The sequence below is a fragment of the Saccopteryx bilineata genome, chromosome X (genome assembly GCF_036850765.1).
Source record: "Saccopteryx bilineata isolate mSacBil1 chromosome X, mSacBil1_pri_phased_curated, whole genome shotgun sequence".
Taxonomy (NCBI): Eukaryota; Metazoa; Chordata; class Mammalia; order Chiroptera; family Emballonuridae; genus Saccopteryx; species Saccopteryx bilineata.
Genome location: NC_089502.1, coordinates 121,048,940 through 121,074,628, shown reverse-complemented (window position 1 = coordinate 121,074,628; position 25,689 = coordinate 121,048,940). Strand labels below are relative to the sequence as shown.

At 50.3% G+C, this 25,689-nt stretch overlaps 1 pseudogene; it reads right to left on the bottom strand.

Moving 5' to 3' along the window:
• Positions 1-18,506: 18,506 nt before the first annotated feature.
• On the bottom strand, positions 18,507-19,207 carry LOC136317081 (heat shock protein beta-1 pseudogene; annotated as a pseudogene).
• Positions 19,208-25,689: the final 6,482 nt, after the last annotated feature.

Here is a 25,689-nt window from a genome sequence, read left to right as displayed (position 1 = left end):
CAAAATGAACTCCTCATAACTATTGAATGAATGAATAAATAGTATGCAATCTTAAATTGCTCCATATGGCTTTTACAGAATTATTCATTGGTTTACACACCTGAGTACATCTTTCTAACATTATATGGGCCTCAGTAATCAAGGACACTTGATTTTGTGTGTCTAAAAGTATACTGGAATAACCACACACACATGAGGGAGTATGATAGGAGGTCATGACTGAGAGTAAGAGATCAAATAGTAGACTGATCTTCCTGGCTGGGGTTGTCAGTTCAATCTCCAGTCGAGGCATATACAGGAACAGCTCAACGTTCCCCCCACCCCTTTCTCTCTGTCCCCCACTTCCTCTCTTGCTAAAATCAATCAATCAATAATATTTTTTAAATGTGGACTGATCACGAGGCTACGTATATACCTTTATTCCTTCTTCCTGCTCAGCCTTTAATGGATACAGTTTTTGGCTTATGGAACAGAAGCAGAAGCATTTCTCAGGACATCCCTAGCCAAGGGCACCCATCAACAGAGCCCATCATGAGCTGCGGTTGACCAGAGTCCTAATTTGGCTGTTATCACTTAACTCTTTTCTAAGATAGTTTGACTTAGCAGTGACCTTATCTGTTTCACGATATATAGAGAGCTCTCCCTCTAAACTTCTCCCCTAAGTTTCCAAATCTCTTTTGTTTTAGCATCTGGATGCTATAGATGAGGTATAAATAACCACGGAGGAAGTGCTGTGATAGAAACATGATAGCAGAGCACCAGTCCAACAAGCCAGAAATCTGCTCTTGATGAAACTGTTAAAATGAGAAACATCTATTAGCACAGCACTTTTAAGTTCTTAAACCTTTATAGAATTTAGAACAAAAAAAGAAGGGAATATGTAATTCAGTAAGAGGAATAAATGCAAGAGCCAAAATGCATAAGAAAAGCTCATCGTATTGTCAAACTAGCCTGGTTTCATGTATTCTTTTGGACATCTGGTGGACCTGGGGCTTGATCATGTTTTATGATCATTCAAAATATGACACTTTGTATGCATTTACCATATTCCCACTGTATTTATTGCACCATTTGGCTCTGCTGTCCCGGCCAAATTGCTTTACAACTTGTTCCTGAAAACACCTCGCATTCTGGTTGTTGCCTAGAATTCCCCTACCCCTCATGCTACCGTTTCTAAGTCGTGCCCTTTCTTCAATTGCCATTTTAGACTAACCAGCTCCATTTGCGCCACCAGTTGACCACAGCTACATGAGTGACACCAAGTGAGTCAAGTAAAAGAACTGCCCAACTGATCCTGACCCAAATTGCTGACCCACAAGATCATGAGCAAATAAAATATTACTGATTTAAGCCAAATATGTATTGGGATGGATTGCTATGTAGCAAAGGCTAACAGATACAGAGGAGAATGTACGAATGGTGGACAGGAAGAGTAGGAGAGAAGGCAGAATAGGGAAAGATTGTATGCTTGGTAGTGGTACTGAGGGCCCACTTAAAAGTTACACATGTTAAGTTTAAATGCATTTAGTCAGTATGGTTGGAATCTTCTGTAGCCACATTCAGTTGAATTTGTTCAGGCAGACACTCCAGGGGAGAAATCGCTAGGTTCGTTTGTTTGTTTTCCAAGCAAGTGTAACGAGGCAAGAGGGTCGGGTTAAATGGAAGTGTGTATACGAAAATGCCGATCATCATAATGGGATTCAACCTGAGAAAATAGAGGAGATCAAAGAGTGGAGAGGCAGTGAAAATGTTGTTGGACCAACTGATTGGATTTCCCAGAGGAATTAGATTTTTTTTTTTTTTTTTTTTTTGTATTTTTCTGAAGCTGGAAACGGGGAGAGACAGTCAGGCAGACTCCTGCATGCGACCAACTGGGATCCACCTGGCACGCCCACCAGGGGCGACGCTCTGCCCACCAGGGGGCGATGCTCTGCCCCTCCGGGGGATCGCTCTGCCGCGACCAGAGCCACTCTAGCGCCTGGGGCAGAGGCCAAGGAGCCATCCCCAGCGCCCGGGCCATCTTTGCTCCAGTGGAGCCTCAACTGCGGGAGGGGAAGAGAGAGACAGAGAGGAAGGAGGGAGCGGGGGTGGAGAAGCAAATGGGCGCTTCTCCTATGTGCCCTGGCCGGGAATCGAACCCGGGTCCCCTGCACGCCAGGCTGACGCTCTACTGCTGAGCCAACCGGCCAGGGCCAGAGGAATTAGATTTTTTTGGTACCAAGATACCAGAGACAATGAACTAGAAAAAGAGGAAGTTGTGGTCAGAGCGTCTGGTATGTGAATTACAGATGATGGAAAAAGAATGTTTATCAGAGATGACCAGGTCTATAGTGTGAGTATAGCAACAAGAATAGAGTAGAGGACAAGATCATGGGAGGAAAACTGGAAAAGGAAAAGGCCAGGTCGTGGAAGGACCACCTATGTGGATATTGAAATCACCAGGAATTGGAACAGGGCTAATAATGGAGAAGGTGGCCATCAGCCAGGAGCTAAGATAACCAAGAAATACGGGGTGGGGATCCCTAGACAGCTATAGCAAGAAGGGATGGAGGAGGGGGGAGCCTAGCATGGTGGCATTCAATTTAAACTGAGGGATTTAAGGGATGAGGGACTGGAGGAAGAATGACCTGCGAGTGTCAACAGGGAAGAAGGACCCTGCCTTAATTTCAGGCCCAGTGGGACTGTGTGTGTGTGTGGGGGGGGGGGTGACTGTGACTTGAGAGCACTACAGGGAAAATAGTGCCCTTAGGGGAAATGCGGATGGCACTTAGAGCAAGAAGGTAAAGGGTATGTTCAGGCAAGAGGTTGAGAGCCTAAGACAGGGGTCCCCAAACTTTTTACACAGGGGGCCAGTTCACTGTCCCTCAGACCGTTGGAGGGCCGGACTATAAAAAAAACTATGAAAAATCCTTATGCACACTGCACATATCTTATTTTAAAGTAAAAAAACAAAACGGGAAAAAATACAATATTTAAAATAAAGACCAAGTAAATTTAAATCAACAAACTGACCAGTATTTCAATGGGAACTTTAGGCCTGCTTTTGGCTAATGAGATGGTCAGTGTCTGGTTCCATATTTGTCACTGCTAGCCGTAACAAGCGACATGGCAGCTTCTGGAGCCGTAACGCGTCTGTCCCGCGTCACCGGAAATAGTACTGTACGTGAGCGATACCGTGCTTTGCGGCACCGCCACATACAGTACACTGACCACCAATGAAAGAGGTGCCCCTTCCGGAAGTGCGGCGGGGGCCGGATAAATGGCCTCAGGGGGCCGCATGCGGCCCGCGGGCCGTAGTTTGGGGACCCCTGGCCTAAGAGATGGTGCTGATAATGGTCCATGAATTCCAAACAGCACAGAGGAAGGAATTCAAAAGTTGAGGAAGAGCAAAAGAAGGGGACAGAAAGAGGGAAGTTCATACCACAGCCTTATGAGGATTAGAGTGTGAAGGGTGAGGTGTGTCCCAGGAAACCGGTAGGAGAGTGGTTCTTGTGGTGACAAACATAAGCAGAGATAAAAGGCAATTTGAGATTAGACCTACCACAATTCGGTAGACAGTGATAGTGAGGTTGTCACTTTGGGAGGTTGGGAAGTTTCCAGGGGACCCCTGTTCACATCTTCCTGTGGAGATGTGGAGGTCCGGGGAGGGTGGTCATGTTTTGTTAATTGAAGAGTCAAATGAGTAAATGCCACACCATGTAACCTCAGCATTGATCCTTGATTCTGTCTTGACACATATATGCATCACCTGGGAATGACTGGCTGGGGAAGGTACACTGACATCTTTTAAACTTCAGGGGTTGCGGATGAACTTTCTTCTTCCAAATGTCTGACAAAAACAGCGGAGGTTTCTAAAGAGAGGCAAAGAGTCCCAGAGCCGAGTTTGATGTTCTTTCTCTGAGAGGAAGGGTGCGACCCTGCGTCTCTTTGATGTTGCTCTAAAACACTTGGGCAGGCACCGCCGGGGGCTTTGATGTTTGTCTAGCACTTCTGACATTCCGACATCTGGACTCACACTCCTCTGAAGCAGCCGTGTGCCACAATAGTCCAACTCTGGTATAGAAAGAAAAAGAACAGCAAGACCTTATACAGAACTTTTTGAAGCTGCTCGCCTGATTAGAGAGAATGCTCTCTCTGTCTCTTCAAACACAAGATCATTAGTTTCCATTTTAATATTCATTCCAGGTACCTGGCACTGGGCACCCTCATCATCCCAGGATATCTCCTAAAAGGGATTTACTGACCCACTCCTGAAGTCTAGATCCAAAGCTACTGTTTCCTCCAAAGGCCTTTTACTTAAACATAAAAACTCCATGCTTGGCCTTAAGCTATCCTCCGAACTTCACCTTTTATCATCTCACCTTGAGTTACAATCCAGATGAACTCTCTCTGTTGCCCTTGCCCTTGGTTTCCAAGGGCCCTGATCTGGAAGTCTATTTCATGTTGTTTTCCCTTCCACAGCTGTCAAGCCAGCTCTTCCCCCTCTCTTAAGGTTCAGCTGAGCCTGACCAGGCAGTGGTGCAGTAGATAGGGCATTGGTCTGGGACGGACGCAGAGGACCCAGGTTCAAAACCCCAAGGTCACCAGCTTGAACGCGGGGTCACCAGCTTGAGTGTGGAATTATAGAGATGATCCTATGGTCACTGGCTTGAGCCCAAAGGTCGCTGGCTTAAAGCCCAAGGTTGCTAGCTTGAGCGCAAGGTCACTGGCTTGAGCAAGGGGTCATTCATTCTGCTATAGCCCCCAGGTCCAGGCACATAAGAGAAAGCAATCAATGAACAACTAAGGTGCCGCAACGAAGAATTGATGCTTCTCTTCCTGTCTGTCCCTCTCTCTCTTGCTCTCTCTCTGTCTCTGTCTCTGTCTCTCTCTCTCTCTCTCTCTCACACACACACACACACACACACACACACACAGACACACACACACAAAAGTTCAGCTGAAAGCTAACCATCTCTCAGATGGTCAGCAGGTAATCCAGATCATGGGTTTTTGATCAATAAGATACTCTTTCCTTCACTTCTTCACCCTTTTCCCCCCTATATACATCCACATACTGGAAGAATGGAAGAGAAAGAAAGCCATTTATGGCCCTGGCCTGTTGGCTCAGCGGTAGAGCGTCAGCCTGGCGTGCGGGAGTCCGGGGTTCGATTCCCGGCCAGGGCACACAGGAGAGGCGCCCATCTGCTTCTCCACCCCTCCCCCTCTCCTTCCTCTCTGTCTCTCTCTTCCCCTTCCGCAGCCGAGGCTCCATTGGAGCAAAGATGGCCCGGGCGCTGGGGATGGCTCCTTGGCCTCTGCCGCAGGCGCTAGGATGGCTCTGGATGCAACAGAGTGACGCCCCAGATGGGCAGAGCATCGCCCCCTGGTGGGCACGCCGGGTGGATCTCGGTCGGGCGCATGCGGGAGTCTGCCTCCCCGTTTCCAGCTTCGGAAAAATGAAAAGGAAAAAAAAAAAGCCATTTATTTTTTGTATTCAAGTTGCTTTGTTCAATGTGGACCTATCATATTTTATAAGTGAAATCCTCCTAGACAGAGCATGCATTTCTGCTAACCTTAATACATGTATAAGTTGGCATAACAGTTATGGTTATGATTGGGTTCTCCATCTCCAATGCCACCTTCAGGTCTCCATTTCTCTCCCTAACATCTCAGAAGACTTGGGCATTTTCCTTTTCTTCCAAACTGCTTCCCCTGAAGGTCACTCTACTTTGTTACCATAAACAAATCAGGGAGATAAAATGGGGTTTTCTGATTTGCTCAGGGGAAAGCCCCACCCCTTCCACAAACCCCCTTCTTGTAACATCTTTATTTTCCGTAAGATGTAGGCTGACAGATAACAGTGCAATGCTAGTGTGGGTGTCCCTGTAAATATCAGAGGCTCCCTGGAATCCAGTTACTACAAAGCCTTTGGAGCCCTCATCCAACAAGGCCTTTGGGTCTGTTGCTAACGGTGTCAGGAGGATTCCTGCCCAGCCCTGACACCAGTGAGTTAGCTCTCCATGCAAGCAACTCTTCTGCACCGAAGGACTGCTGCGTGCGGATTAACCCTAAACAAGGAGGCTTGTCAAAGGACTCTCTAGACTGGGGGCAGACAGAGGGGATTGAATGCGGGCGCACCGGGTGCGCGCCCTGGGCCCCGACTTCTGAAGGGCCCCGCAAACCCCAACTTGACACCTTTTTCTAATGGTACCAAATTTGGTTTTGTATATGCAATTTTAACATGAATAGAACATAATTTTTTTATTTATTTAAAAATATGCTTACCATGTATTTTTCTTTTCCCCGTTTCTCTCTTTTTTGAGGGCTCAATATCTTCTGCACCCAGGGCCTCAACCGACCTTCACCCGCCTGTGGAGGCAGATCCCAAATACTTCGGGCCTCCAGTCTTTCTTTTCACCTTCTCCAGTAGGTTTTCCTCCCAATCAGTCCCTCTTGGGAGCCTCCAGATAAGTAGTGGTGGTTTTCTCTGATCAGAGGAAATTCTGTTTGTGAAGAAAAGATTCTCCCAGAACGGATTGTGAGAGAAGGTAGTTCCAACGCCTGGTCGTGAAGCCCACAGCGTGTCTTCACCAGAGGGACACCTGGTTATTCCCCTTTCTGAGAATTGGGACAGGGTTTTTGCTTTTCATTGGTCCCGGGATTTATTGGCCTTGAACCACTTCTTGACCTATTGTCCTAATGAGTAAGACTGAACTTGTCTGAGAAAACTTAATTTTATTATTTTTATTAAAATAAAGTTGACATACAATATTATATTAGTTTCAGGTGTACAACATAGTGATTCAACATTTGTATTCCTTATGCTATAATAACCATAATAAATCTAGGAAGAAAATTTAATTTTAATAGCTGCTTAATAATGCATTTTCAGGACTACATTTAACCAGTCCCATGCTGCCTCCTTTTTTTGTTTTTATAAATAGCTATTTAATGAACTTCCAAAGGCTTTTGTTTTTTATAATTAATTTTTAGAAAGAAAGAGAGAGAAGCGGTGGGGGAGGAATGGGAAGCATCAACTCATAATAGTCTTTTCTCATATGTGCTTTGACCTGAGAAGCCTAGGGTTTTGAACTGGCGACCTCAGCGTTCCATGTCAACAGTTTATTTGCTGTGCCACCACAGGCCAGGCCTAAATGCATCTTGAAACTCTCTAAATCCATGTCTACACCCCATGTATCCATATCTTCACTTTCCATTTACTGTTAGCTTATGACATTGACCTCCTATCCGCACCTTTTGCCTTCGAGAGCCTTGTGGACCTAGTCCATTACAGGTATCAGACCCAATGCAGAGTAGGGAAACTAGTTAGGAATGCCCCTTGTTAGGAAGACTATATCTCTCTCCTTTCCAGATCACCAAAAAGCATGATTTCCTCAGGGCACTAGGGGCTAAGGAATCAAGGTCCTTGAATAAAAGGCTCTTGAGAGGGTTTCTAGGTGATTATCATGGTGGACCACAAAGGATTCAGTGAACAGAGCCAGAACATTGCAAAAGATTCATGACACCTCTCTGGACCAATTCATCTCTGAAGAACAAATGAAAAGATGGGGAATTGTGTGCTGTTTATTTAAGAATATTGCGCAATAGAGAAGAAAAACAAGGAGAGACAAAAAGAAGTATAGATAATTCGCGCAAGACATATTAGACATGGATAAAGTAGGCAGAATATATGTGTTCTGAATCGGAAAGAATGGGAGGAACAAGTAGACACCGAGTATTCGTGACAACCTTAGATCAGTTGCTCATCGCTGACATCAAGTTTGGTCCAACCTGCCCTATGCTCTGTATACTAGGAGTATTGTCCCTGGGTCTTTCTGATGGAGCAGGTGTCTGTTGGTTCTAGTCATCGTCATCACTTGTCCTCATAACTGTCCAAACTGGCAAAGGCTAAAGCTGCAGAGGAAGAACATGGACATGTGAACATTGCATGACACAGGATTCAGACTGCATGGTCCTTCCATCCTGATGGTGCATTTTCTCCCTCCTTCTCTCTCTGTTCCTTGAGTCTCACTGTTCTAAATCATTCCATAAAAAGTGTGATTCAAGCATCTTCATTTGACCTGAGCCTTTTGGTCAGTACTTCTTGTATATCCTGCCTGGTCATTTGAACTCTACAAAAGTGTCAAGGTAATTTCCCACCATGACATGGGATGAAAACACAAGGTAAAAGAGGCTGAATGCTTTGGCCAACAAGGGGAAGAGAAACTGACAGAGACACTGTAGATTGAGCTATAAGTTGAGCTCTTTCGACTTCTAAGCACAAGGAAACAGAGAGCCTAAGGACCCAACTTTTACCTCCCAAACAGCATCCGGGCACACAGATCCAGGGGCACACGAAGCCAAGGGATAGGAGCCATCGTTTTTCTGGGGCAGAGGATACATCCCAAGTTATCGAATCCTTCAGTCTCCAGGGTGCCTGAGACAGAAAATAAGTACAACACCAAAGTGAACACCTACAGGGCCCAGCAGGTGATTTAAATCACTGAAGAGGCACATTTGGGGACCTGAGCTACATTTCTTAAATGGCATGTACTGTGGTGAAGCGGAGAAGGTAATTGCTTTAAGGGGACTCCATGGGAAGGTCCCCGTGGGAACAGGGCCCAGTGTGGCCAGTCAATATTTCTAAGATAAGCCAGAAATAGAGAATTTTATGAGCACTCTTCCAGTTAAAAACATGCTAGTTTGCCAGGACCTTAGTTTCTATCATTTATCCAATAACAGGAACTAGGGCTCTTTGGAGAAGTGGCTGATTCTAGGGCTGAGGCAAAGAAAATACATTGTGAGTTTAGTGCATCTAGTAGTGCCGGAAGGTTAGGAAGTGGTAAACACACACACACACACACACACACACACACACACACACACACACACACACAGATGTAGAGTATGTCAAAGGGTCACAAGAGTCAACTGAAAAAGTTCCCAATAGCCAAACCTGGAACAATTTCTTTTCTTTCTTCTTCCTGGTGTACTGATGTTATAGTTCTTTTTCAAATTATTATTATTATTATTATCATTATTATTATTATTATTTAGCATGAGAGAGAGACAGAGGGACAGATAGATAGTAAGGGAGAGACATGAGAAGCATCAAGTCATAGTTGCGGTGGCACCTTATTTGTTCATGATTTCTTTCTCATATGTGCCTTGACCAGGGAGCTCCAGCAGAACCAATGACCCCTTACTCAAGTCAAAGACCTTGGGCTTAACCCAATGACCTTGAGCTTCAAGCCAGTGACCTGTGGGTTTAAGCTAGTGACCATAGGGTTATGTCAAAGATCCCACGCTCAAGCTGGTGGCCCTGCACACAAGCCAGATGAGCCTACGCTCAAGACCGCTATCTCAGGTTTTCAAACCTGGGTCCTCAGCATCCCAGGTCGATGCTCTATCCACTGTGCCACCACCTGGTCAGGCTGATGTTGTAGCTCTAAGTCATACTGGAACATGAGATAGCCTTAAGCCTGGAAGCCCTACGCAACAGAAGGAAAAAGAAATATATACAGGGTGGGGCAAAAGTAGGTTCACAGTTGTGAGTACATGAAAGAGTTTATTTTTGTATTATTATTATTGTATTTTCTGTACAAACAACTACAAATCTACTTTTGCCCCACCCTGTATTTTATCAAATCAAGCATGTCAATTTTTTTTTTCATTTTTCTGAAGCTGGAAACAGGGAGAGACAGTCAGACAGACTCCCGCATGTGCCCGACCGGGATCCACCCGGCACGCCCACCAGGGGCGACGCTCTGCCCACCAGGGGGCGATGCTCTGCCCATCCTGGGCGTCGCCATGTTGCGACCAGAGCCACTCTAGCGCCTGGGGCAGAGGCCACAGAGCCATCCCCAGCGCCTGGGCCATCTTTGCTCCAATGGAGCCTTGGCTGTGGGAGGGGAAGAGAGAGACAGAGAGGAAAGCGCGGCGGAGGGTTGGAGAAGCAAATGGGCGCTTCTCCTGTGTGCCCTGGCCAGGAATCGAACCCGGGTCCTCCGCACGCTAGGCCGACGCTCTACCGCTGAGCCAACCGGCCAGGGCAGCATGTCAATTTTTTAGACTTTACATAAATTAAATTTTTTTCAATTACAGTTGGCATACAATATTGTATTTTCAGGGGTACAACCCAGCGATTAGATATTATGTAATTTACTAAGTGACCACCATGCTAAATCCAGTCCCCACCTGGTACTAAACATAGTTATTACAACATTATTGACTACATTCACAATTCTGTACTTTCCATCCCCGTGACTATTCAGTAACAACCAATTTGTACTTCTTAATCCTTCGCCTAATCCACCCGCCCCCTGGAGCCCCTCCATCTGGCAACTGTAAAACTATTCTGAGTCTCTTTCTGTTCTGCTTGTTCATTTATTTTGTTTTTTAGATTCCACATATAAATGAAATCATGTGGCATTTGTCTTACTCTGGCTTATTTCATCCAGCACAATACCCTTCAGGCCCATCCACTTGTTTGCAAATGGCAAGATTTCTTTCTTTCTTATGGCTGAGTCATATTCCATTTTTTTAAATTATTATTATTTTTTTTTCATTTTTCCAAAGCTGGAAAAGGGGAGGCAGTCAGACTCCCGCATGCGCCCGACCGGGATCCACCCAGCATGCCCACCAGGGGACGATGCTCTGCCCATCCGGGGCGTCGCTCTGTCACATCCAGAGCAATTCTAGCACCTGAGGCAGAGGCCATAGAGCCATCCTCAGCACCCGGGCCAACTTTGCTCCAATGGAGCCTCGGCTGTGGGAGGGGAAGAGAGAGACAGAGGGGAAGGAGAGGGTGAGGGGTGGAGAAGCAGATGGGCGCTTCTCCTGTGTGCCCTGGTCGGGAATCAAACCCAGGACTCCTGCACGCCAGGCCGACACTCTACTGCTGAGCCAACCGGCCAGGGCCATATTCCATTTTATATATGCACCACTTCTTCTTTATCCACTCATCTATTGATGCACACTTAGGTTGCTTCCATATCCTGGCTATTGTAAACAATGCTGCAATGAACATATGGATGTTGTTGGTCCAATAAGTTTGTAAATAGATGTTTGCTAGCTTTGGGTGTGGGAGACAGGCTGTAAGCTAGCAAAGTCATTATAGCCTAAGGCTTAGTTTTAAGACTAAGCCTTTCCCTCCCTTCTAATAATAAGGGCTTCTCAAAACTAAGCTTTTCTCCACACCCTTGAATGTTGCATGATAGGGGGTGGTGCACTCTTATGAGGAATCCCACTTATGCCTCAGATAAGTGACTTTGTGTCAGAGACTTATTTGTATATTGGCTTAAAGGCTTCAATTTTCTACACTATAAAATGGGGCAGACCAGCGGCTCTCGGGATCTCTCAGTTCCTGCTATCAGCATTGCAGAGGCCTCCCTGATCCCTTGCCCTCTATGGGAAAAGCAGGTTTTCTGCTTTCCCCTTGGCTTCTCTTGTAGCTTGCCTGTCTTGGTGAGACAGCAATAAACAGAATGGCCACCATCCTCCAACTCCGCCATTTCTTTACCGTCTGCCCGAATCCAATGGGAACCTGCATGTGAATGGCCACAATGGCGGCTCCTGGCCTTACACCTGGCATAGTACGCAGGATGGTTGTGCGCAAACCAGACGGAACCTGGAAAATGACAGTAGATTGCAGAGAACTTAATCAAGTTGTTCCCCCTTTGCACACTGCTGTTCCCTCGATAGCTAACGTGATGGATCGGCTAAGCCATGAGTTGGGGACATACCACCTTGTGACAGACTTGGCCAATGCTTTTTTCTCTATTGATATAGCTGCAGAGAGTCAAGACCAATTTGCCTTCAGTTCTGAAGGGAGACAATGGACCTTTACAGTATTACCCTAGGGCTATTTCCATAGCCCCACCTTGTGCCATGGGCTGGTGACTGCTGACCTGGCTAAATGGAAACAGCCAGAGACAGTTTGCATGTACCATTATATTGATGATATTATGCTAACTAGCGGTTCTCTTCCAGAACTGGAGCAAGCAGTCCCTACCCTGCTATTCCATTGGAAAGCATGTGGCTGGGCAGTTAATGAGAACAAATTACAAGGACCTGGGTTATCTGTTAAATTCTTGGGAGTTGTCTGGTCGGGTAAGACAAAGGTTATCCCTGACGCAGTTATAGATAAGATCCAAGCATACCCCGTGCCTACTACGGTAAAACAGTTACAGGAATTCTTAGGTTTGTTGGGGTATTGGCGAGCATTAGTACCCCATTTGGCTCAGTTACTACGCCCCTTGTACAACCTGATTCTGAAGGGAGTTCGTTGGGATTGGACTGAGCAGGCACAAGGTTCATTTGCAGCAGCTAAGAGATCTGTGAAGGTGGCACAGGTCTTGAATGTGTTTGATCATGCCAGGCCCTGTGTTGGGCAGATAAAATATATTATGCTCACTTTGTTAAAGATGGCGCTGCCCACATGGAAGCCCGTCACCCAGGTGATATTAATGTCTATTGGAGGCGGGCTGTGGGCAGGCAGGATCCTTATAAAATGGTGCTTGGTTTTGGGACTAAGCCTTTCCCACCCTTTTTGATGTGGGGTGGTACAATCCCATCATGCCTCAGATAAGTAACTTTGTATTAGAGACTTCCCTATTTTGTATATTGGATTAAAGTTCTGGATTTCTGCACTATAAAGTGGGGCAGACCGGGAGCCTGTGCTCTTGGTTCCTGAGAACAGCATTAGAATAGAGAGCAGAAAGGAAGAGCAGAGAAAGGCCACGTGGAGGAGGCCAGGAGAAGCAGCTAAGATGGTGGAGTGCTGAAGGAGAAGTCAGTTTGTGCAGAGTTTGTGCAGGGAGAAGGAAGGAGATGGGGAACAGAGGTGAATAAGTCTGGTGAGCTAGAAACCTTTGATTCTAGGAAACTCGGATAAGTCAGTAGCTTTGTGAGCACTGAATGAGTGGGTTTTGGAGCCCAGTGTGTGTTTTTACTTGCCCGCTGGGTGCAAGCTAGGATTAAAGATAATGGCCCACCAGTTCTTGGCTCCATTGTTTCATTACCGTCTGTCTGAATCTAATGTGAACCTTCATGGGCCAGGTGGCTGTGATGGTGGCCGTGTATACTGGCTTCACATTTGGCGTAGTCTGTGGCAGGATTCAGAGATCGGTATGGAGCCGCCACCATTGATGTGCATAGTAGAGGACTGGTTGCTGTTATGGTTCCCCATGGCTGTCCTTTCGGGGGGCTGTAGGCTGGCTGACTTTTACAGCCATGTGTGAGGAAACTGAGCGCTCTGTGGAAGAGGCTGCCCGGGACCTGCAAACCGAGCAGTGGAAGGAGCTGGAGCAAACATGGGAGAAAGAGAAGCTGACCCTGGAGCTGGAGGAAGCGCTGGAGGAGGAGGCCAACCAGGTTTGCGAGATTCGCCTGGAAATGGAGCAGATGCTGGAATCACAGGTTCGCGAGTTGCAGCTTGCCCTGGACGTTGTGGAGAGCCAGCAGTGGCGGGAGGCCAGGGCCGGGGCTGAGGCTGGGCCCGGGGCTGCAAGGCCGGCAGCAGGAGCTGATGTTTCCAGTTTCTCTTTGGAGGATGAGGAGAATTGGGCTGGAGTTGCAATCTGCAGTTTCCAGAATATGAGAGCCCAGCAGTAAGGAGTACTTGCTATGTCCCTGGTAGGTCTGCAATTTTGGGACATAGGAGTGGATGCCATCATGCTCTCTGGAGCAGAGATAGAAATGCTGACTGCCATTGCCACGTGCTTCTCTTTGGGACAGTGTAAGACCTGCCAGGATGGCAGGAATGCGGGGGGTGGCTGAGGCCCCATGTGCGTGGACTGATTTCCTGGACTACGACAGGAGTGGGCACTGGCTCCTTTGTTGGATGGACGTATGGATTTTGAATAATGTGAAATACCCTGATGAGGGTGGGTGGAAGCACTCCCCTGCCCTGGGAAGCTTTTCCCATGGCTAGAAAGAAGGCCGAGGACATTTTGTGCTTTTGGCAAAGTGCTCAGAGACTGGTGAAGTGTACCTTTGTAATTGTTGAAACTGTATGATTTGTCATGTTGTAATTTGTGTAATGTGCCTAATTCTTTGCACAGGGATGCCGGTGATGTAGATTGTGAGTAGTAAAGTGAGCATAGGGGTGGATTGTTGGGCAGATAAAATATATTATGCTCACTTTGTTAAAGATGGCGCTGCCCATATGGAAGCCATCACCCAGGTGATATTAATGTGTTGGGGGCGGGCTGTGGGCAGGCAGGATCCTTGTAGCCTGGGGCTTGGTTTTTGGAATAAGCCTTTCCCACCCGGAGGGGCAGAGCATCGCCCCCTGGTGGGCAGAGCGTCACCCCCTGGTGGGCAGAGCGTCGCCCCTTGGTGGGCGTACCAGGTGGATCCCAGTTGGGCGCATGTGGGAGTCTGTCTGACTGTCTCTCCCCGTTTCTAGCTTCAGAAAAATACAAAAAAAAAAACCCCAAAAAACAAAAAACAAAACCTTACACAATGTTATATGTCAGTTCCATCTCAGTAATTGAGTAAATAAATACATTTCAACTCTTCTAAATCACTTTTGTACTCTGAATCATTGGAGTGTTGTCCAATGATTAATTAATTAATATTGTCCTCTGCACCATCAGGAGTGTTGGTGACACAGCCTCTCTTTAAGACTCTCTAATATGCCTAGGATATTTTTCTAGTCAGGGATACCACTCTGTTGTATATTGAGTGCAAGCTCAGGCAGTGACAGCTATGGCCGAAAGTGATTGTAAGATTCATCTTGATTTTAAAGCTGTTAAAATGTGAAAAACTTTACCTCTTGAAGTCAGTGAAACGAGATGGGAGGAGCCTGAACTGTTTTCCTCTGAACTTGTTTTACACTTGGGAGAGAAAACATGTCTTTAGAAAATCACTGCTTTTCTGGTCTTTAAAAAATATATATTGATTGATTTTAGAGAGAAAGAAAGGGGAGAGAGAGAGAGAGAGAGAGAGAGAGAGAGAGACGAAACATGGATTTGTCGTTCCATCCATCCATGCACTCATTAGTACGTGCCCTGACCCGGGATTGAACACACAACCTTGGTGCGGCGGGACAATACTTTAACCCTGTGGTCCGCAACCCCCGGGCTGCAGACCGGTACTGGCCCGTGGGCGACTTGGTACCGGTCCACTGAGAAAGAATAAATAACTTACATTATTTCCATTTTATTTATATTTAAGTCTGAACAATGTTTTATTTTTTAAAAATGACCAGATTCCCTCTGTTACATCTGTCTAAGACTCACTCTTGACTTGACGCTTGTCTCAGTTACGTGATACATTTATCCATCCCACCTTAAAGGCCGGTCCGTGAAAATATTTTCTGACATTAAACCGGTCCGTGGCCCAAAAAAGGTTGGGGCCACTGCTTTAACCAACTGAGCTATCTGGCCAGGACTTACTGGTCTTTTTATCTCATAATGAAACCCAACCCAAACTCATACATGATTCTTAAAAATATGTTAGTATTTTTTTCTTTTAGATTTTACTTACTCATTTTAGAGGGCGGGAGGAGAGAGAGAGAGAGAGAAGGAGAAGGAGCAGGAAGCATCAACTTGCATATGTGCCTTGACCAGACAAGCCCAGCGTTTCGAACCGGTGACTTCAGCATTCCAGGTCAACACTTTGTCTACTGTGCCACCACAGGTCAGGCTATTAGTCAATATTTGCTTTAAAAACTATAACTTCATTCTTGCACCCTCCTTGACTAATGAATGAAGGCATACATTTCTTTTCTCTCCCTTTTAGATGTCCTAAGACTTTGCTAATTACCTCATTTCACCCATCACTTCAGCTTTCCTGAAACAAATTCTCCATCAATATTGCCCTGAAGCTGAACTCAGGACTGCAAAAAATGATTTGTAAGAAAAGTTTTCATTATTTTCAAGTCTGAAGCATAGTATGACTTTTGTGAGTAGAGGTAATGCCTTCCTCTACTGAATACTTGATTAACTATGTCTCTTGAGCTAGTGAAGAAAAAAAAAAAAACAAGCTAGAATTGCTAGGAAATGAAAAAAAGTAAAGGAGAACTTAAAAACTAGAAATGTAGAACAAATTTCAAGGGTAGAGAAGATTCAGGAGAAATTAATGGGTGCTTTGTACTGCCTGTCACACATTTCTGAGGGGAAAAATACTTTTCCTTTTTCTAGAAAATGCAGTACAAGTTGTCACTGACAACCATCTATTAAGAAATTTCCTTTTGTGATAGAGTGAGGATTTTTTCCCCCGAGGTAAATTATTCAACACAGTTAATTTGAATCTGTGTTGGAGCCTGAGATGAAGTTATCAATTCTATCATTTTCCCTCACTCTGTCCTGATATTATCATTGCCTGAGATTCCGGTACCCATAGCAACAGCCCCTATTTCAGACATCACTCCCCCAAGCAATAGAACATGGCCAATGACTGACAGTCATCCAGGTGTGTGTCTCAAGGGGGTATTTTCCAGGGTGTGGACACCAGATCACAACTCACTCCCTTGTACTGAAAGGTTATCAAGGAGTTGGGGAAGCTGTGAGTATGCAGGCAGGTGGCACGCCCACAAGAAGTTGGCTCAGCCCTTTGGAGGGGTTTATTGCAAGCGAAGGTGGAGAAATGGGGACTCTCAGGGATAGACAAAGTGAAGACATTGGAAAGTGCAACGGGGCCAACTTCATTAGTCTGAATGCGTCTTGCTTCTTCCCACCACTGCCCTACACATTTACATGGCTGTGTGCGGACCCTAAACTGAGCCTACAGGGGGAGGATTTAGAACATTCACTTTCGTCTCGCAGAAGAACAAGGGGAGAAAACAATTGAGCTGCTGCTGTAGCTTGACTTTCCTGTCAGGGATTCTGAAAGCTACAAAACGTGATACTACAAGTAGCGGCTTGTAATAGGCCCTGGAGTGGAATCACGATTCTCTTGGCGTCTTGCAGGTGAGGAAACCCCTTTTCCCAGGTAAAAGAAGAGGATGTAGGTCTAAGTACCTTTCTCTCTGCATTGTCCTGGGGAATCCCTCTGAATCACAGCAAAGGAAACGATGGGGTGGGATGGGGGGCAGTGCCCAAGACAGAACCAGACTGGGCAGCTTCAGATCCTAGGGACGAGGGCACAGCAGGTGGTGATTCGGTGTATAGATCACAGTGCCCTGTGCCTGGGGAAATACAGGTTTCTCTGTCCAGATGAGCTGTATTTGCAGGCAGAACATGTGTATTTTGCGGCCACACCCTTTACCTCTTGTACTTGAATAAAAGTCACTGACAGTGAGGTCATCTGGGTGGATGGTGGACTCTGGGGCTCTGTGGTCCTGAGGTCTCACAGGCACTCAGTAATAACATTATTTACATTAATAACATTGCCGCCTGTGTGGGAGAGACTGGACAGAGGGTCCATGTGTGCAGGTGTGGACTGCCTGTGAGGTGGCCTGCCACCTCTTACACGTTCTCTTGCTAAGTTGGAAGACTTCTTTCACGTGAGAAGCTCTCTGGCTGAGGTTCAGAGGCCATCCCCACCCTGGTCTGGAAGGCACACCTGTAACTAGGGGAGACTGCAGTGATCAGAGTTCGCTTTCAGCGTGCTGGGGATTTCCCACCCTTCCGGGGATGGCGAGCTGGCTGCATTCCCAGTCTCCCCGCCCACTCTTGCTTAACCCGTTGATATACCTGTGGGCTAACAGGAAAGAAAAGTGGAATTGGCATCAGCTCTCTGTTCATGTCTGCATTCCATAACTTCTTACCTGCGTGGCCTCCTTTTTTGGTCACTGGTAAAGACATGATCATAACGCCTGCCCTTCTTACTTCCTGAGGTTTCCGTACAAATAAAATAATACTGCTCATAAAAATTAGGAGACATTTCAAAATGAATATGAAGCGATAAAAAAAAGAAGCATTTGATTTTATTAAACAAGAACAGAAAAGCAAACAAGTCAAAGAAAGTTGTTCAATTATGCAAATGAGATGCAAAACCAACTTTTATTTCATTGGTAAAAATTCACTAGACAAAAGGCTGAAAGTACTGGAGTATCTGCACGTTCCCTGATCCCCTAATTTTTATGAGCAGTATGTAAATAACGTAAATAAAAGGTCTTGGATTTGCAAAATGTCAGTGCTACTATTTTAGTTTACCAACCCTCTGTCTATGGGGAAGCCAGCCCACGGCTCACTTCCTTTTCTCACTGTTACCCAGGGTGAGCTTGTCAAAGGGGTACTCTGCCACGGTGGGTGCCAGGGCCCCCGGCTTGCTACTCCAAGTCAACACACACTTATATATGTATAACTGAACGAACTAAGGTATATCTGGTAAAGCTGAAGACCCCCGTTTATTTTAATCCTTGCCCAGTCCCACTCCATTCATTTCTTCCCAAGACGCAACTATTATAAATTCTAGACCAAAATTGTAAAAAATGTTTACTATGCACATGCACCCATTTTCACCACACCCAGATGATCTACCTCAGCCCACCCCTATACCACATTGGTTTTTTTTTTTGTTTTTTGAGGCATGCAGTTGCTTTGAACTTGGAGGAAAAAGAGAACATAAACGTATCAAAAGAGCAAAAGGCTGACAGGTGGGGATGGTCAGTGCTTGCTAATGGGGGCTTCCAAGCAGGGCTAAGCCTTTATTTGGCTGCAGGCTGTTCGGATTTCCCAGCTTCTGGGCCCCCAATCTGGGCACGAGCCTCGAAGGTGGCAGGGATGGTGATCTCCACTGACTGGTGGGCTGGTTTGGGCAGCGGGGCCTCCACGGTGAGCGTGCCCTCAGGGGACAGGGAGGAGGATACCAGGGTGGGGTCCACACCAGGGGGAAGCGTGTATTTTCGTGTATTTTCGAGTGAAGCACCGGGAAATGTAGCCGTGCTCATCCTGTCTCTCTTCGTGCTTCCAGTGATCTCTACCACGCCGTCCTTGGTCTTGACCGTCAGTTCCTCGGAGGCAAAGTGGTTGACATCCGAAGACACGCGCCAGCGGTCGGCATCTGCCGGATCTCCGAGACGCCGCTGCTGAGTTGTCCGCTGAGCGCACGGCTGTAGGGGGCGCGACTCCCGCCTGGGGACCTCCACGGCGCGTGACCAGGGGCGCACGTAGCCCGGCCAGCCGGTGTGGCCGAAGAACTGCGACCATTCCTCGGGCAGCCGCGGCATCCCGAAGGTCTGCTCGAAGAGGCGGCTGTGGTTCGAGTACCAGTCACGGAAAGGGTCCCAGCTAGGGCTCCGCAGGAGCGAGAAGGGCACGCGGCGCTCGGTCATGCTGTCATGCTGGCTTCGTAGTTCGCCTTCGACTACGAAGCCAGCTAGCTCTGGAAAATATATACCACATTGTTTTTAAGGGAAAGATTAATATTGTTTTCCAGTGCCCCACGGAGCATCTCCTCCTTCCCGTGGGGGTCCTAACGGAGCTCCTCTACTCCGTCGCCCTGTCCACCCGGTTACCTGGGAACACCTTCCTTTCTCCATCTGGGGTCCTCACAGACCACCTCCTCTGTCCCTCCTTCCGGGTCCCGGGAAACACGTCCTCCCTTTCTCCATCCCCAGTCCTCATGGAGCTCCTCCTCCCTGGCTCCATTCGGATCCTCACGGGGCACCTCGTCCCCCCCCCCCAAGGTTCCTGGGCACACCTCCTCCCTTTCTCCATCCAGGGTCCTCATAAGGCACATCATCCCTCCCTCCCTCCTTGCTCTGGGGTCCTCACTGAGCTCCTCCTCCTTCTGGGTCTTACAGAGATCCTCACCCCTTCCGTCCATCTGGGATCTTCACGGAGCTCCTCCTCCCTTTCCCCATTGGGGTACTCATAGAGCACCTCCTCCCTCCCTCCAACCCGGGTCCTAACGGAGCACCTCCTTCCTCCCTCTACCCAGGGTCTTCATGGATCACCCCCTCCCTCCTGATGCCTCACAAAACACCTCCCTCCCTCCCTCCGGGGTCCTAACACCTTCTCACTCCCTCTTAGGTCCTCACGGAGTACTTCTCCCCTCCCTCTGGGTACCTGGGAACACCTCCTTCCTTTCTCCATCCGGAGTCCTCACAGACCTTCTCCTCCCTCCTTTCGGGGTCCTCATAGGGCACGTTGTCCTTTCCTACCTTCTTTCCTCCCTCCCTCCGATCCTCACGGAGCTCCTCTTCCTTCCTTCTGGGTCCCTGGGAACACATACTCCCTTTCTCCATCCATGGTCCTCATAGAGCAACTCTTCCGTCCCTCAATTCGGAGTCCTCACAGGACACATACTCCCTCCTTCCCTCTGGGGTCCTCACAGAGCTCCTCCATCCTCCCTCTATCCAGGGTCTTCATGGAGCACCTCCTCCCTCCCTCCTGGTGCCTCACAGAACACCTCCTCCTCCCTCCATGCGGGGTCCTCACGCAGCTCCTCCTCCTTCCTTCAGGGTCTTGCAGAGCTCCTCACTCCCTCCATCCATCCAGGGATCTTCACGGAGCTACTCCTCGTTCCGCCCATCTGGGGTCCTCGTGGGACACGTCCTCCCTCCCTCCAGGATTCTCACAGAGCTCCTCCTCCTTCCATCCGGGGTCCTCATGGAACTCCTTCTTCCTCCTTCTGTCCAGGGTCCTCACACACTTCTTCCCTCCCTCCATGCGGGGTCCTCACAGAGCTCCTCCTCCCTCTCTCTGGGGTCCTCTCGGACACATACGCCCTCCCTTCCTCCGGGTCATCACAGAGCACCTCCTCACTGCCTCCTAGGTCCTCAGGAGCACTTCGTCCCTTCCTCCGGGTCCCTGGGAACACCGCCCTTTCTCCACCTGGGGTCCTCTCGCAGCCCCTCCTCCCTCCCTCCGGGGTCCTAATAGAACACGTCGTCCATCCGCCCCTCCCTCCTGGGTCCTCTCAGAGCTCCTTTTTATTCCTCTCTGGTCTTGTGGAGCTCCTCACTCCCTCCGTCCATCCAGGATCTTCACAGAGCTCTTCCTCCTTTTTTCCATGGAGGTCCTCACAGAACACCTCGTCCGCCTCTCCATGTGGGGTCCTGATAAAGCACCTCGTCCCTCCCTTCAGGTCCCTGGGGACAGGTCCTACCTTTCTCCATCCGGAGTCCTCACAGGGCACGTCCTCCCTCCCTTCCTCCCTCCAGGGTCCTCATGGAGCTCTTCCTCCTTCCCTCCGGGTCCTCTCGGGGCCCACCCTCCATCCCTTCCTCTGTGGCCCTAACAGAGCACCTCCTGACTCCCTCCTAGATCCTCACGGAGCACCTCGTCCCTTCCACCGGGTGCCTGGGAGCACATCCTCCCTTTCTCCATCGAGATCCTCATAGAACAACTCTTCCGTCTCTTTCCTCTGCCCTCTTGGGACACATACTCCCTCCCTCCGGGATCTTCACGGAGCTCCTCCTCCCTTTCTCCATCCTCGGTCCCCACAGAGCACCTCCTCCGTCCCTCCATCTGGGATCCGCATGGAGCACCTTGTCCCTCCCTTCAGGTCCTGGGGAACACGTCCTCCCGTTCTCCATTTGGGGTCCTCACAGGGCTCATCCTCTCATCCTCTCTCCCTCTCTCCCTCCGGGGTCCTCACGGAGCTCCTCCTCCCTCTCTCTGGGGTCCTCTCGGGACACATACTCTCCCTCCCTTCCTCCGGGTCATCACAGAGCACCTCCTCACTCCCTCCCTCCTAGGTCCTCACGGAGTACTTCGTCCCTCCCTCTAGGCCCCTGGGAACACCTCCTTCTTTTCTCCATCCGGAGTCCTCACGGAGCCTCTCTTCCCTCGCTTCGGGGTCCTCATAGGGCACGTTCTCCTTTCCTACCTTCCTCCCTCCCTCCCTCCGGATCCTCACAGAGCTCCTCCTCCTTCCTTCTGGGTCCCTGGGAAGACGTACTCCCTTTTTCAATTCATGGTCCTCATAGAGCACCTCTTCCGTCCCTCTATCCGGAGTTCTCACGGGACACATACTCCCCCCTTCCCTCCGGGGTCCTCACTGAGTTCCTGCTTCCTCCCTCTATCCAGGGTCTTCATGTAGCACCTCCTCCCTCCCTCCTGCTGCCTCACAGAACACCTCCTCCCTCCCTCCATGCGGGGTCCTCACACTTCTCCTCCTTCCTTCAGTCTTGCGGAGCTCCTCTCTCCCTCCGTCCATCCGAGATCTTCACGGAGTTCCTGCTCCCTTTCTCCATCCGGGGTCCTCGTAGAACACCTCCTCCTTCCCTCTATCCAGGGTCCTCAAGGGGCACCTCGTCCCTTCCTTCAGGTCCAAGGGAACACGTTCACCCTTTCTTCATCCGGGTTCCTCACAGGGCACGTCCTCCCTCCCTGCCTCCCGCCACCCTTCCCTCCCTCCCTCCCTCGGGGTCCTCACGGAGGTACTCCTCAATCCCTACATCTGGGGTCCTCCCGGAGCACCTTGCCCCTCCCTCCAGGTCCCTGGGAACATGTCCTCCATTTCTTCATCCGGGGTCCTCACGGGGTACTTCCTTCCTTCCCTTCCTTCCTTTCCTCCCTCCCTTCTTCCCTCCAGGGTCCTCACAGGGCTCCTCCTCCTTCTGTTCGGGCTCCTTACGGAGCTCCTCCTCCTTCTGTCCAGGGTACTCCCAGAGCTCCTCCTCCCTCCATCCTGGAGCCTCAAAGAACACTTCTTCCCTCCCTCCATGCGGGGTCCTCACAAAGCTCCTCCTCCCTGTCTCTGGGGTTCTCTTGGGGCACCTACCCCCTCCCTCCCTCCTGGTACCCCACAGAACACCTCCTCCCTCCCTCCTGGTACCCCACAGAACACCTCCTCCCTCCCTCCATGCCGGGTCCTCACGCAGCTCCTCCTCCTCCTTTCAGGGTCTCGCAGAGCTCCTCACTCCCTCTGTCCATCTGGGATCTTCACAGTGCTCCTCCTCCCTTTCTCCATCCGTGATCCTCACGTTGTACGTCCTCCCTCCCTCCCTCCGTCCATCCCTCCATCTCTCCGGGATCCTCACAGAGCTCCTCCTTGCTTCCTCTATCCCGGGTCTTCATGGATCGCCTCCTCCCTCCCTCCCTCCCTCCCTCCCACCTTCCCTGTTTCCAAGGTACTCACGGGGCACGTTCTCTCCCCCTCCCGGGTCCTAATGGATCTCCTTCTACATCCATCCGGGATCTTCACGGAGCTCCTCCTCCCTTTCTCCATGCGGGGTCTTCACGTTGTATGTCCTCCCTCCCTCCGTCCCTCCATCTCTCCGGGGTCCTCCAGGAGCTCCTCCTTGCTCCCTCTATCCAGGGTCTTAATGGATCGCCTCCTCCCTCCCTCCTGTGCCTCACAGAACACCTCCTCCTCCCTCCCTCCTTCCCTCCCTCCCTCCCTGTTTACAAGGTACTCATGGGGCACGTCCTCCCTCCCTCCCAGGTCCTAATGGATCTCCTTCTACATTCATCTGGGGTCCTCACAGAGCTCCTCCTCCGGCCCTCCATCCGGGGTCCTCAGAGAGCACCTCTTCCGTTTCTCTATCCTGGGTCTTCACGGGACACCTCCTCCCTCCCTCTTTCCCTGCTCCAGGTTCCTCACAGAGCTCCTCCTTCCTCCCTCTATCCAGGGTCTTCATGGATCACCTCTCCCTCTCTCCTGGTACCCCACAGAACACCGCATCCTCCCTCCCTCCCTCCCTCCTGGTACCCCACAGAACACCTCCTCCTCCCTCCCTCCTGGTACCCCACAGAACACCTCCTCCTCCCTCCCTCCTGGTACCCCACAGAACACCACCTCCTCCCTCCCTCTTGGTACCCCACAGAACACCTCCTCCTCCCTCCCTCCTGGTACCCCACAGAACACCTCCCCCTCCCTCCCTCCTGGTGCCCCACAAACACCGCATCCTCCCTCCCTCCTGGTACCCCGCAGAACACCTCCTCCTCCCTCCCTCCTGGTACCTCACAGAACACCTCCTCCTCCCTCCCTCCCTCCTGGTACCCCACAGAACACCTCCTCCTCCCTCCCTCCTGGTACCCCACAGAACACCTCCTCCTCCCTCGGTCCCTCCTGGTACCCCACAGAACACCTCCTCCTCCCTCCCTCCTGGTACCCCACAGAACACCTCCTCCTCCCTCCCTCCCTCCTGGTACCCCGCAGAACACCTCCTCCTCCCTCCCTCCTGGTACCCCACAGAACACCTCCTCCTCCCTCCCTCCTGGTACCCCACAGAACACCTCCTCCTCCCTCCCTCCTGGTACCCCACAGAACACCTCCTCCTCCCTCCCTCCCTCCTGGTACCCCACAGAACACCTCCTCCTCCTTCCCTCTCTCCTGGTACCCCACAGAACACCTCCTCCTCCCTCGGTCCCTCCTGGTACCCCACAGAACACCTCCTCCTCCCTCGGTCCCTCCTGGTACCCCACAGAACACCTCCTCCTCCCTCCCTCCTGGTACCCCAAAGAACACCTCCTCCTCCCTCCCTCCCTCCTGGTACCCCGCAGAACACCTCCTCCTCCTTCCCTCCCTCCTGGTACCCCGCAGAACACCTCCTCCTCCCTCCCTCCTGGTACCCCACAGAACACCTCCTCCTCCCTCCCTCCTGGTACCCCACAGAACACCTCCTCCTCCCTCGGTCCCTCCTGGTACCCCACAGAACACCTCCTCCTCCCTCCCTCCTGGTACCCCACAGAACACCTCCTCCTCCCTCCCTCCCTCCTGGTACCCCGCAGAACACCTCCTCCTCCCTCCCTCCTGGTACCCCACAGAACACCTCCTCCTCCCTCCCTCCTGGTACCCCACAGAACACCTCCTCCTCCCTCCCTCCTGGTACCCCACAGAACACCTCCTCCTCCCTCCCTCCCTCCTGGTACCCCACAGAACACCTCCTCCTCCTTCCCTCTCTCCTGGTACCCCACAGAACACCTCCTCCTCCCTCGGTCCCTCCTGGTACCCCACAGAACACCTCCTCCTCCCTCGGTCCCTCCTGGTACCCCACAGAACACCTCCTCCTCCCTCCCTCCCTCCTGGTACCCCACAGAACTCCTCCTCCCTCCCTCCCTCCTGGTACCCCGCAGAACACCTCCTCCTCCCTCCCTCCTGGTACTCCACAGAACACCTCCTCCCTCCCTCCCTCCTGGTACCCCACAGAACACCTCCTCCTCCCTCCCTCCCTCCTGGTACCCCACAGAACACCTCCTCCTCCTTCCCTCCCTCCTGGTACCCCGCAGAACACCTCCTCCTCCCTCCCTCCTGGTACCCCGCAGAACACCTCCTCCTCCCTCCCTCCTGGTACCCCGCAGAACACCTCCTCCTCCCTCCCTCCTGGTACCCCGCAGAACACCTCCTCCTCCCTCCCTCCTGGTACTCCACAGAACACCTCCTCCCTCCCTCCCTCCTGGTACCCCGCAGAACACCTCCTCCTCCCTCCCTCCTGGTACCCCGCAGAACACCTCCTCCTCCCTCCCTCCCTCCTGGTACCCCACAGAACACCTCCTCCTCCCTCCATGCAGGGTCCTCACTGAGCTCCTCCTCCTTCCTTCAGGGTCTTGCAGAGCTCCACACTCCCTCCCCCCCGTCCATCTGGGATCTTCACGGAGCTCCTCCTCCCGTTTTCCATCCGGGGTCCTCACAGAATACCTCCTTCCTCCCTTCCTCCGGGATCCTCACGTAGCTCCTCCTCCATTTCTACATCTGCGTCCTCTTGGAGCTCTTTGTCCCTCCCTCCAGGGTCCTCACGGAGCTCTTCCTCCTTCCATCCGTTGTCCTAACAGAGCTTCTCTTCCTTTCGTCACTGAGCTCCTCCTTCCTCCCTCAACCCAGGGTTTTCATGTAGCACCTCCTCCCTCCCTCCTGGTGCCTCAC